The following is a 12,650-nucleotide window of genomic DNA, read 5'->3' as shown; positions in this document are numbered from 1 at the left end:
TGGGCATAGACACGGTTCAGCAGGTAGACGATGGCATCCTCAACTCCTAGTCGGGGCTGGTAGGTGAACTGGAGGGGATCTAAGTGTGGCCTAACCATAGGCCAGAGCAGCTCCAGGACAAGTCTCTCCAGGGTCTTCATGATGTGAGAGGTCACATACTCATATATGCACATACTTTGATAATAAATTTACTTTTAACTTAGAACTTTGAACTTTGACCACAAGGAGGGGAAGAGTAGATGGCCGCACGACTCAGTGCGTGCGGCCGCTCCAAAATGATGTCATATTTGTTAAGTAGGGGCCGTGCACAATCCTGATTTGATGGAGACATACGTGAGAAGCACAGAGGAACATCTGGAGAAACTTCTGAAATGCCTGCTTCACTGCCACTGCTACTGTGCGATCGAGAATCTCCGGAGGGGAAGACCCCAAATCCTCGACTTTGCCTATTGCCTGTTGCTGGGGCCGGGGTTGAAGCGCTCAGCGAAGATGGTGCTCGGTGCTCGGTGTCAGAGGGCTGGTCGGAGGCTCGAAGTTTTCGGACGGACTCAACAGTCGGCTGTGGTCGGGTGCTTCCAGGGTGCTGCATCGACAAGTTTGCGGCGCTGGAGTTTCATGGCAGGGAGAGTTTCTCCCTTCTGCCGTCTGCATGAGATGATGGGACTTTCGAGAGACTTTGAGACGTTTTCTTACCGTGCCCATGGTCTTCTTTATCAAATTACGGTATTGTTTTGCACTGTTGTAACTATCTGTTATAATTATGCGGTTTTTGTCAGTTTTTTTAGCCTTGGTTTGTCTTGTGTTTCTGTGATATCATTCTGGAGGAACATTGTATCATTTCTTAATGCATGCATTACTAAATGACAATAAAAGAGGACTGCGTGTCTTCATAATCTAAATCTAAATTATAACGTGTTAGTTCAGTCATCTGCTGTGATGGATTGGGCACTGAAACTGGAGCGAGAGGAGAGAGAGGCTAAGCAAAAACTATTTAGGATTGGGCATTGTAGGAGGGACAATGTATCGGACACGGTGGGAGAGGACATTGTGTTGGCAGGAGAGAAAGTGAAGTGCTAGGCCAAGGGCAAGTAAATGATACTGACATCGGTGAAGAGCTATCAAAAATTTGTTGCGTTTCCAACATTTACTGTTTTTATTATGGAAAATTCATTAACTGCTTTTTCATCATGATACTGCTTTGTTAAGTATGAGAGCTAGAGGAGAATTAACACTAGAAAAAAAATCAGATTAATAAGAGCAAGAAAGCAACAGAATTTAATAATAATCTGGGGCTTCTGGCCCAACTGATTTCTGAAGGCTCAGAGTGATTAAAGTCTGTTATAAGTCAAACGGTAAGTAAATTATTTGCTTCAGGCTAATGAGTCTCTGTCTAATTTCCATCCTGACCTGTAGATGCTCCCTGGAGTAGTGGTTCCAGCCTGAATTATCAGCTGGCAATCTATGTGCACCTTGCGATGGAAATCTAAACTGGTTTTGATCAACACTGACAATCACTTGTATTCTGTTTCTCTTTTCCCGGCCTAGCTCTGCTTTCAAACAGGCTGCTTGCCATGACGTATAAAAATGCCTGTCTGTTGTGTTTGCTGGCAGTGGCCTTGGGTGGATGTGTCTGATTAAAAATACATTTTGTTTCTGAGCAAATTGGGATAAAGCAGCATTAATTGGTTTGGTGTGATACCACACAGCCAGCCAGCACCAACCCAATATTAGCTCAAAAATATCGGTGTAGCCATCAGAATGACAACACTTTGGACATCTGCCTCCTGAAGGTAAATGACTGTATTTGATCAAAGAAGACAGAAGAGAGACTACATACAGGTCCTGGAAAGCTGGAGCAACACAAAAGATGCTGGAGGTATGGTTGGGGAATGGAGGAGGGTGAAAAGGGGGAGGAGAAAATGGAAACAGAGGGAAGGGGAAGAGAGAGTAGAATTTCTTTAACTCCTTTAAATTTTCCCCTTGCACTTCCTTCTTCCATTGGCTACTCTGGCCCCTCTCTTACCTCTTCTTTTCTCCTCATTTGCTTATCGTCTTCCGTTGGTGCCCTTCCGACTTAACTAATGATATAAATGTAGCCAACAGGATAAGTGTTGAAGAAGCACTTAATGGCAATTAGCATTCTCCCGGTCGGACTAGACCACCTACAGGTGTAGGTCCCGAGATAGCACTTGTGACTGACATCAGTGGTGAACGGAGAGCTGGAGTAACACCCCACACAGTGTGATAGCCTACGATGCTTGCTAGGTCAAACATTGTGGCCATGTGAATAAAAGCAGCATTCGGAGAGCTTATTCCTAATCCCAATGTTCCAGCCAAACCTGCTGTGTAGACTCTGCCAGAGGTCACCATCATTGCGAAAGGAGAAATCTTGGCCTGCTTTTCTGCTTCAATGTCTGCCACTAATTTTTGTTTAATAGGTCCAATCTCTGGAATACTTAAAGGCTGGAGTGCTGGAAACAGGTTTTTGCCTTCCTGCATTACTAGAATGCCAACTGTATCAAAGTTAAATTCATCTGGGCGGCTCACTCAGCAACTGGAGCAGGGCACAGCAGCGAGGTATCTCGTAGGGTGGCGAAACTTGTTTAAAAGGAGAGCCTCATGGACGTTCGGGCTCATTCCCACGGCCCATTCAGCGGTGGGAGCAGAGCACAGCGATGAGGTATCTCACAGGTCAGTGATGCTTATTTAAAAGGAGAGCTTCACGGGCGTTCGGGCTCATTCTGGCGTTCCAATCAGTGATGGGAGCAGAGCACGGCGAATTAAATAAAAGTACAGAAGGGACAAGCAGGGCGGCCATTGTTGGGTAGGCTAGTGGTGAGAGTAGGTGTGTCAGGCTTTGACTCAAAAGAGGCTGTGGCTTGGAAGAGGCGTTGGCCCTGGATAAGTTTCTGTTCAAGTCCATTTTTATTTCTCTTACTGTACCTAGTGTAGTAAATAGCTGTTGTGTGTTCTTCATGTACGATGTTGAAGTCTTGGGAGACCCAGATTCTCCCAGGGAACTACAACTGCAAGAAGTGCATCCGGCTGCACCTCCTTGAAGACTGTTAGCGATCTGGAGCAGCAGTTGGATGACCTTCAGCTTGCACAGGAGGGTGAGGACATAATCGATCAGAGTTACAGGGAAGTAGTCACCCCGAAGTTGCAGGAAGAGGATAGCTAGGTGACTGTCAGGAGAAATGGAAATGTGACTAAGCAGTTAGTGCAGAGCACCCCTGTGACCATTCCCCTCGATAATAACTATACGATTTTGGATACTGTTGTTGGGGATGACCTCCCAGGGGAATGCCACAGAAACCAGGTTATTGGCACTGAACATGGGTCCATGGTGCAGAAGGGAAAGAGGGAGAAGAGGGGAGTGGTAGTGACAGGGGACTCAATAGTCAGAGGGACAAACGGGAGATTCTGTGGAAGTGAACGGGACACATGGATGGTATGTTGCCTCCCGGGTGCCAGAGCCAGAGACCTCTTGGGTCATGACCACAGCACTCTGGAGGGGGAGGGAGAGAAGCCAGATGCCTTGATACATATTAGTACCAATGACTTAGAAAGGAAAAGCAAAGAGGTCCTGAAGAGATCATTTAGAGCTAGGTGGAAAGCTGAGAAGCATGACCTCCAGGGTGATAATTTCTGGGTTGCTGCCTGTGCCATACGCCTGCGAAGGTAGAAACAGGATGATTTGGCGTGGTTGAGAAGCTGGTGCAGGGGGCAGGGCTTCAGGTTCTTGGATCATTGAGATCTCTTCTGGGAGAGGTATGACCTGTACAAAAGTGACAGGTTGCACCTGAACCCAAGGGGGACCAATATTCCTGCGGGCAATTTTGTTAGAGCTGTTTTTCGAGCTAGAGCTAGAGCTAGAGATTTGTTAGAGTGTTTAAACTAATTTGGCAGCGTGGTAGGAACCGGAGTGAAGGGACTCAGGATAAGATGGATGGTAAAAGAAACAAAGATAGTGTGCAGTCAGACTGTCAGGAAAGGCAGGCAGATGCTAGGACAAAATTGCAGACAGCAGGGTGAGTATTAGTGCATTAGGGATGCAGAATCAAAAAGGGTAGCTAATATAGTACTCGAAGTGTTATATACTCTGTAGCTGGAATTTGGACCACAGATTACAATGGGAAATAGGAAGAGCATGTTAAAAGGGCAACATTATGATAGTCATGGGAGATTTCAACATGTAGGTCAAATGGGAAAATCAGGCTGGTAATGGATCTCAAGAGAGTGAGTTTTTTGAATACCTACGAGATGGCTTTTTAGAGCAGTTTGTCATTAATCAGCTATACTGGATTGGGTGTTATGTAATGAACCAGAGGTGATTAGGGAGCTAAGCTAAAAGAACCTTTAGGAGGCAGTAATCGCAATATGACTGAGTTCAAATTGAAATTTGATAAGGAGAAAGTAGTCTGACGTAGCAGTATTTCAGTGGTGTAAAGGAAATTACAGTGGAATGAGAGAGGAGTTGGCCAAAGTAAATTAGAAGGAGATGTTGACAGGGCTGACAGCAGACCAGCAATGGCATGAGTTTCTCGGAAAAACGAGGAAAGTGCAGGACAGATGTATTCCAAATTGAAATAAACAAATAGCAAGGTAGTACAACTGTGGCTGACAAGGGAAGTAAAAGCTAATGTAAAAGAAAAAGAGAGGGCATGCAACAAAGCAAAAATTAGTGGGAAGATAGAGGATTGGGAAGCTTTTAATACCCTACAGGGTAGGAAGGAAAGAATTCTTTTCTGGTTGGCTGCCAGTGACTAGTGGTATTCCGCAGGGGTCAGTGTTGGGACCACTTCTTTTTATGCTGTATATCAATGATTTAGATGATGGAATAGATGGCTTTGTTGCCAAGATACATAGATTGGTGGAGAGGCAGGTAGTGTTGAGGAAGCAGGTAGGCTGCAGAATGACTTAGACAGGTTAACTGAATTGGTAACAATGTGGCAAATGAAATATAATGTTGGAAAATGCATGGTCGTGCACTTTGGTAGTAGAAATAAATATGCAGACTATTTTCTAAACGGGGAGAAAATCCAAAAATCTGAGTTGCAAAGGGATTTTGGAGTCCTTGTGCTGAACATCCTAAAGGTTAACTTGCAGGTTGAGTTGGTGGCTTAATTAAAATCCACTAATGTACATCAAGGTAAGGCTTCAACACTTGTCAACAGCAGTCTGTCAACTTGGCTAGGAGGTTATTCCTAAATATGCTTCCTTAGGCAGTGACTATCTGGAACCAAGCATATCATGTGAGCTGGCATCACTAGCCTTACCTATGCCACTTACAGCAGTGGGTGCCAGCAGCGTGCAGCAGTTGTGCTCGCTGAGTGAACCAGATATCCTCATCATTGGCAGGAGTTGATGATTATACTCTTGCATGATCTCTCTCTGCCTTTCTGCTTCAATAGCGCTGTGAAATGTGCCCACACTTCTGAAAGTCTGATCACCTGGCTGTACTTCTACTCCCTGAGCACAGGCGGAGCCTGAAGACTGCAGCACCAGCAGTGACAACCGTGAAGGTATGAACAAAGGAAGCAAAGGAGCACTTACAGGACTGCTTTGAATTGAAGGACTGGACTGTATTCAGGAATTCATCTTCAAATCTGGATGTGTATGCCGCAATTGTTACCAACTTCATTAAAACCTGCATGGATCAGTGTGAAAACATGCTGTACATTCCCAAACCAAAAGCCATGGATGAACCAGGATTTTCATTATCTGCTGAGGGCTAGGCCTGTGATATTTAAGTCTGGTGACCCAAGTCTGTACAACAAAACCAGGTATGACTTGCAAAGGGCTATTTCAAGAGTGAAGAAACTATTCTTCGAGAGATTGGAGGCGACATTGAATGCACGTCAATTCTGGCGGGGTTTGATATCCTACAAAGTGAAACCCAATAACAAGAATGGCAGCAACACTTCACTAACAGACGAGCCAATGCCTTCAATGCCCGCTTTGAAAAGGAGAATATAACTACAGCTGTGAAGATCCCCGCGGCACATGGTGACGTTGTGATCTCTGTCTTGGTGGCCAGTGTCATTCAGGAGGGTGAACCCACGAAAGGTGGCAAGCCCCAATGGAGTACCTGGTCAGGTTCTGAAAACTTGTGCCAACCAACTAGTGGGAGTATTCAAGGACATTTTCAACCTTTCTTTGCTACAGTCAGATGATCCCACGTGCTTCAAAAGAGCAACAATTGTACCAGCACCCAAGAAGAGTAATGTGAGCTGCCTTAATGACTATAGCCCAGTAGCACTCACATCTACAGTGATGAAATACCTTGAGAGGCTGGTTACGGCTAGAATCAACTCCTGCCTCAGCATGGACCTAGACCCACTGCAATTTGCCTATCACCACAATAGGTCTATGACAGATACAATCTCAACAGCTCTTCACATGGCCTTAAATCACCTGGACAATACAAGCACCTATGTCAGGATGCTGTTTGTTGACTATAGTTCTGTATTTAATACCATCATTCCCACAGTCCTGATCAATAAACTACAGAACCTGGACCTCTGTAACTCCCTCTGAAATTGGATCCTCAACTTTCTAATGGGAAGACTACAATCTGTGTGGATTGGTAATAATATCTCCTCTTCACCCTCTTCACTGACTATCAACACTGGTGCACCTCAGGGTTGTGTGTTTAGTCCACTGCTGTACTCTCTATATACCCATGACTACGTGGCTTGGTATAGTGCAACTGCCATCGATAAATTTGCTAATGATACAGCAATTGTTGGCAGAATCTCGGATGGAGGCAAGACAGCGTACAGGAGCGAGATATACCAGCTAGTTGATTGGTATCACAGCAACAACCTTGCACTTGATGTCAGTAAAACCAAGGAGCTGATTGTGGACTTCAGGAAGGGTAAGACGAGGGAACACAATCAGATCCTCATAGAGGGATCAGAAGTGGAAAGAGTGAACAATTTCATTTAGTGTGTATATATACATATATATATATAGGCCGGCTGGTGACGCAGTGACATCAGTGCCGGACTCCGGAGCGAAGGTTCCTGAGTTTGAACCCAGTTGGGCTGCTCCCGGGCACGCTTTCTATCTGTGCCGGGTTGAGTGTCGAGCTCACAACTCAGCCTCGTTAAAAAAAGACTGCGCTGTGAGAAGGACGTGGGGGACCACTCATAGAACGTTTCCTCCAAGACAACCACTTGAAAAGTGGTCGCTGAGGCTCCGGTAGAGTATGGCACACAAAAAAATATATATATACACATGAGGGGTGATTGATCAGTCCGTGGCCTATGATAGAAGAAGTCAATTTTAGAAAACCTAGCACATTTATTTTTCCTACATTTACACACTTCGTCCAGTGGTTGTGCAGCATATGATCCCTTCTTTGTAGAAGTGGCCGTCTTGGACCTCCAGAAGTGAGCCACAGCAGGGGCAATTGATAAGTTTGTGGCCCAAGGCAGAAGCAGATGAGTTATTAACTTCAAACTTTCTGCATTTTCACTCAGGGTTGAACTGCACGTTCATGTAACAAGAGCTGTATAACTCACCTCCTTCTAACTTAGGCCACGAACTTATCAATCACTGTGTGTGTGTGTGTGTGTGTGTGTGTGTGTGTGTGTGTGTATTTATATATAGTAAATTATTCACTCATTTTTTCTAATATTATCATATATTGAATTGTACTGCTGCCTTTTACGACAAATGTCAGTGATATTAAACCTGATTCTGATTCTGATTCAAGAATTCTCTGTTATTGCCGGTGGGTTCATATGAAATTCTTCTGCTCAATAATAAAGTAGTGTCAACAGGCCATTCCTTTAAAATGGATTAATATCTCAGACAATATTTTCAGAGTAAAGTGTACATGTTGCATGCTCGTCCATTAATTTAGGTAACTAAAGCTTCTGTGATTAGGTGTTAAGGGCTTACTAAATTACTCTCATTTGCCAACAGCCGTTGGCTAAATGCATACACACTGCCTAATTTTTTTTTTCTGTGATGTGTTTTGTAACAGTAAAGTAATTGGAACTTTGTGAAAACTTCAGAACTCCAAAACAGACACTGGTATCATTAAAAGGTGGGAATCTTGGTTTCATTTCCAGCATCTGCCTAACACTTTAATCTTTGACTTACTGCTTCAGTTACAATCTGAATTTGGTGCTGCACTTCCAGTGTTGTATTACCTTCCTTCATGCTAATATTTGTACCCAAATTACTGGAAATGTTGTAACAAAAAAGTCATCGTCCCAAGCACCATAGTTCTTCAATGGCAAACAACAGGAATTCTGCAGATGCTGGAAATTCAAGCAACACACATCAAAGTTGCTGGTGAATGCAGCAGGCCAGGCAGCATCTGTAGGAAGAGGTGCAGTCGACGTTTCAGGCCGAGACCCTTCGTCAGGACTAACTGAAGGAAGAGTGAGTAAGGGATTTGAAAGTTGGAGGGGGAGGGGGAGATCCAAAATGATAGGAGAAGACAGGAGGGGGAGGGATAGAGCCAAGAGCTGGACAGGTGATAGGCAAAAGGGGATACGAGAGGATCATGGGACAGCAGGTCCGGGAAGAAAGACGGGGGGGGGGGACCCAGAGGATGGGCAAGAGGTATATTCAGAGGGACAGAGGGAGAAAAAGGAGAGTGAGAGAAAGAATGTGTGCATAAAAATAAGTAACAGATGGGGTACGAAGGGGAGGTGGGGCCTTAGCGGAAGTTAGAGAAGTCGATGTTCATGCCATCAGGTTGGAGGCTACCCAGACGGAATATAAGGTGTTGTTCCTCCAACCTGAGTGTGGCTTCATCTTTACAGTAGAGGAGGCCATGGATAGACATGTCAGAATGGGAATGGGATGTGGAATTAAAATGTGTGGCCTCTGGGAGATCCTACTTTCTCTGGTGGACAGAGCGTAGATGTTCAGCAAAGCGGTCTCCCAGTCTGCGTCGGGTCTCGCCAATATATAAAAGGCCACATCGGGAGCACCGGACGCAGTATATCACCCCAGTCGAATCACAGGTGAAGTGTTGCCTCACCTGGAAGGACTGTTTGGGGCCCTGAATGGTGGTAAGGGAGGAAGTGTAAGGGCATGTGTAGCACTTGTTCCGCTTACACGGATAAGTGCCAGGAGGGAGATCAGTGGGGAGGGATGGGGGGGACGAATGGACAAGGGAGTTGCATAGGGAGCGATCCCTGTGGAATGCAGGGGGGGGGAGGGAAAGATGTGCTTAGTGGTGGGATCCCGTTGGAGGTGGCGGAAGTTATGGAGAATAATATGTTGGACCCGGAGGCTGGTGGGGTGGTAGGTGAGGAACAGGGGAACCCTATTCCTAGTGGGGTGGCGGGAGGATGGAGTGAGAACAGATGTACGTGAAATGGGGGAGATGTGTTTAAGAGCAGAGTTGATAGTGGAGGAAGGGAAGCCCCTTTCTTTAAAAAAGGAAGACATCTCCCTCGTCCTAGAATGAAAAGCCTCATCCTGAGAGCAGATGCGGCGGAGACGGAGGAATTGCGAGAAGGGGATGGCGTTTTTGCAAGAGACAGGGTGAGAAGAGGAATAGTCCAGATAGCTGTGAGAGTCAGTAAGCTTATAGTAGACATCAGTGGATAAGCTGTCTCCAGAGACAGAGACAGAAAGATCTAGAAAGGGGAGGGAGGTGTCAGAAATGGACCAGGTAAACTTGAGGGCAGGGTGAAAGTTGGAGGCAAAGTTAATAAAGTCAACGAGTTCTGCATGCGTGCAGGAAGCAGCGCCAATGCAGTCGTCGATGTAGCGAAGGAAAAGTGGGGGACAGATACCAGAATAGGCACGGAACATAGATTGTTCCACAAAGCCAACAAAAAGGCAGGCATAGCTAGGACCCATACGGGTGCCCATAGCTACACCTTTAGTTTGGAGGAAATGGGAGGAGCCAAAGGAGAAATTATTAAGAGTAAGGACTAATTCCGCTAGATGGAGCAGAGTGGTGGTAGAGGGGAACTGATTAGGTCTGAAATCCAAAAAGAAGCGTAGAGCTTTGAGACCATCCTAATGGGGGATGGAAGTATATAAGGACTGGACATCCATGGTGAAAATAAAGCGGTGGGGGGCCAGGGAACTTAAAATCATCGAAAAGTTTAAGAGCGTGAGAAGTGTCACGAACATAGGTCGGAAGGGATTGAACAAGGGGTGATAAAACAGTGTCGAGGTATGCAGAAACGAGTTCGGTGGGGCAGGAGCAAGCTGAGACAATAGGTCGGCCAGGACAGGCAGGTTTGTGGATCTTGGGTAGGAGGTAGAAACGGGAAGTGCGAGGTGTGGGAACTATAAGGTTGGTAGCAGTGGATGGGAGATCCCCTGAGCGGATAAAGTCAGTGATGGTGTGGGAGACAATGGCCTGGTGCTCTTACTGGGGTCACGATCGAGGGGTAAATAAGAGGAGGTATCCGCGAGTTGTCGCTGTGCCTCGGCAAGGTAGTGGTCAGTACGCCAGACTACAACAGCACCCACCTTATCGGTTAGGATTAGTGCGGAGGGAGTGGAGAGCAGTGCATTCCGAAGGAGTGAGGTTGGAATGGGGATAAGGTGCGGTGAAGTCGAGACGGTTGATGTCCCGTCGGCAATTAGCGATAAAGAGATCCAGAGCAGGCAGAAGACCAGAGCGGGGTGTCCATGAAGAAGAGGAGGGTTGAAGACGGGAGAAAGGGTCATCGGTGGGGGTGGAAGAGTCCTTGTCGAAGAAGTAGGCTCGGAGACGGAGACGGCGGAAGAGAAGTTCCGCATCGTGGCGAACACGGAACTCGCTGAGGTGTGGGCGAAGGGGGACAAACGTGAGGCCGTTACTGAGAACAGAGCGTTCTGCCTCCGACAGTTGAAGGTCGGAGGGGATGGTAAAGACCCGGCACGGATGAGAGCTGGGATCAGAGGGGGAAGGGGGGAGGCTGGGTGTGTCAATGGAGAGGGGAGGGTTGGGGTGAGAGGAAGATGGAGCCTCTGAGGGCCCAGGAGAAGACGGGGCTGCGGAGTGGTGGTGGGGGAAGGGGAGACGGGAGTCACAATATCAGCACAAAAAGACCCGGCATCTTCAATAGCATCTATTTTTAATATTTATTCTATTTGTGTGTTTCTTCTCCCAGTAATATTGCTTCATTAATATTCATTTAAAAAAAGATTTGTAATAAAGTTTAGTCCCTTTATTCCAGAGCCAGGCAGCTAATAATATCCTCAAGATGCAAGAGTTTCTACAGATGCAGGAAATCTTGAGCAGTTCTCACAAAAAGCCGGAGGAACTTAACAGGTCTGGCAGTATCAACGGAGGGAAACGTACAGTCAAAATTTCAGTATCTGGGACAGGCAACTTGTTTGTTGGGATCTTTGGTATATCTTTTTAATTTATAGAAATGGTTTGTAATTGGGAAATGCTTAAGATTGAGATCCTCTGTGAGTTTTAAATGTTGCACGGGTTTAAAGATGTATCACAGTAAATAAATGAACTGTGTTTTAAACTAGCTTGTTAGTTGGAAGTATCTTCTCCTTGGTAATGAGAGAACATAAGAATATAAGAAATGGGAGCAGGTGTAAGTCGTCTGGCTTGTTGAGCCCGCTCTTCCACTCAACGAGGTTATGGCTGATCTGAGCATGGAATCATCTCCACTTATCTGCCTTTTCCAAACTACGTACCCTTAATTCCCCTACACAAAATCCATCCAACCTTGTCATAAATATATTTACTGAGGTAGCCTCCACTGCTTCATTGGGCAGAGAATTCCACAGATTTACCACTCTTTGGGAAAATTAGTTCTTCCTCATCTCCAACCTAAATCTACTCCCCAAATGTTGAGGCTATGTCCCCTAGATCTCTTGCCTACCAATGGAAAAATTTCCTGTCTCTAACTTATCTATCCCTTTCATAATTTTATATATTTCTATAAGATCTTCTCTCATTCTTCTGAATACCAGTGAGCACAGTCCCATGCAATTCAGTCTCTCCTCATAGTCTAACCCCTCATCTCTGAAATCAACTTGGTGAACCTCCTTTGCACTGCCCCCAAAGCTAGTATATCCTTCATCAGGTAAGGAGACCAGAACAGCACACGGTTCTCCAGATGTGGCCTCACCAGTACCTTATAAAGTTGCAGCATAACCTCCCTCCTCTTAATTTCAATCCCTCTAGCAATGAAGGCCAACATTCCATTTGCCTGCTGCACCTGCAAACTGACCTCTTGCGATTCATGCACAAGCACTCCCAAGTCCCTCTGTACAGTAGCATGCTGCAATCTTTTATCTTTTAAGTAATAATCTGATCTTTCACTTTTCCTTCCAAAGTGGATGACCTCGCATTTACCAACATTGTACTCCACCTACCAGACCCTTGCCCAATCACTTAACCTATCTATATCTCTCTACAGACTCTCTATATTCTCTGCACAATTTGCTTTTCCACTGAATTTAGTGTCATCAGCAAACTTAGATACATTACACTCGGTCCCCTCTTCCAGATCGTTAATGTATATGGTGAACAGTTGTGGCCTAGCACCGACTCCTGTGGCACACCGCTCACCACTCATTTCCAACCAGAGGAACATCCATGTATTCATACTGTTTGCTTTTTATTGGCTAACCAATCCTCTATCCATGCTAACCCCCAACTCAATGCACGCTTATCTTATGGATAAGTCTTTTGTGTGGCACCTTATCAA

The sequence above is a fragment of the Mobula hypostoma genome, chromosome 6 (genome assembly GCF_963921235.1).
Source record: "Mobula hypostoma chromosome 6, sMobHyp1.1, whole genome shotgun sequence".
In the NCBI taxonomy this organism is placed as follows: domain Eukaryota; kingdom Metazoa; phylum Chordata; class Chondrichthyes; order Myliobatiformes; family Myliobatidae; genus Mobula; species Mobula hypostoma.
This window is presented reverse-complemented; position numbering follows the sequence as displayed.